This window comes from Moschus berezovskii, chromosome 26 (assembly GCF_049115385.1).
Source record: "Moschus berezovskii isolate FMDL1 chromosome 26, NW_MosBer_1.0, whole genome shotgun sequence".
NCBI lineage: Eukaryota > Metazoa > Chordata > Mammalia > Artiodactyla > Moschidae > Moschus > Moschus berezovskii.
In genome coordinates this window covers 48291371-48292815 of record NC_142485.1, presented here as the reverse complement: position 1 = coordinate 48292815, position 1445 = coordinate 48291371, and the positions used below count along the sequence as shown (strand labels likewise).

At 38.6% G+C, this 1445-nt stretch overlaps 1 non-coding gene across 1 annotated transcript; it reads left to right on the top strand.

Annotated features, from left to right (window-relative positions):
* The first annotated feature begins 683 nt into the window (after positions 1-683).
* TRNAA-CGC (transfer RNA alanine (anticodon CGC)) lies at positions 684-755 on the top strand. The gene has a single exon. It is a non-coding gene; the product is annotated as a tRNA-Glu (tRNA).
* Positions 756-1445: the final 690 nt, after the last annotated feature.

Below are 1445 nucleotides of genomic sequence, written 5' to 3'. Positions count from 1 at the left end.
TGTAAACCCAGGGCGCATGCTAATAACCTTTGAGTTCCTCTTGTTAATCTGCCCTTTGTCAGACTTATTTGCAGTACTCAGTCACGAACCTGTAGGAGGAGAGGAGAACTTTTTTTCTTTTTTCATTTCCTATGGGCTTCCCAGGTGGCTCAGTGGTAAAGAATCAGCCTGCCAAGGCAGGAGACATGGGTTTGAGTCCTGGGTCGGGAAAATCCCTTGGAGAAAGAAATGACCACTCATTCCAGTATTCTAGCTTGGAAAACCCCATGGATGCAGAAGCCTGGTGAGCTTGAGTCCATGGGGTTGCAAAAAGTCAGACTCGACTTAGCAACTAAATAACAAAAATAGCAATAGAAGTAATGGGGAAATTAAGGAATATAACTAAAATATTTTCTTGCATCTATGAGTAGGAGACTGTATAAATAAGATAAATTTTGAAGGGAGATGGTGTTTCATCGTCTCTATAAATAAGGCTGGGGAAACTAGCATGGTGGTAAGCCATACAGTAGCAGGACATTCTGCACTGAAGGTACAAAATTTATAGCCCCACCAGGAATACTTCAGAATGTTCTGTGATGGGAATTTGAAACTGTGATAATCCAGGGCTCTTTCGTTCCCTGGAGAGATTGTCTTGGAGAAGTCAATGCACTGGTTCATCAGCCTGGCAGCCTCCTTCCTGGGCTGGGGATGTAGTTCAGTGGTAAAGCATATGCTTCTCATGCATGAGGGCCCAGGTTCAATCCCTGGCATCTCCATGTCCTTCGACTAATGGTGCTAATTTGTTTTTTAGTTTCATTTTTAAGACAGCATGACTTCACAGGAGGAGACGTCACCAGTGTTACACATTAATATAAATTACAGGTATCACCCTACCATTTTCAATGAACTATGTGTAATGCTAACGATGTGATAGTATCTTCTTTCAGTATTAATAACATAGTTTTTATTAATCCAAAATAAAAATAGCCTTTCCAATAAATCTTTATTACTCTATTTGATTCATATACATTTCTGCTAACATCCACCTTCTTTTAATAAACCCACATAAATGGTCAGACAAAAACTTACCTGCTATGCTGTGGGCATGACCCAATTAAAGAATAAAAAGTACAACAAAGATATTTATAACAGTCTTTATTTCTAAAGTATTTGCACCTGTAATGTGTGCATGCTCTGTCACGGTCATGCCTGATTCTTGGCCCCTGTAATATTGTGTTAGTATTTGCAGCAAAGTTATATAAGCTAACTGTGCCAGAACTGCCTCGTGTGATTCACACAGTTTTGTTATTGCTTTATTATCCTAGACAATTACATGATTTAGCTGTAGTATAATCCATGGAATTACAGTGGATTCATTGAGATCAAGTCTTTGACAGCTATCTCAATTTTGATCACCATATATAAGGGCATATAGAATAAAAGCTTTTTTAAAAGCTCCTGTATAT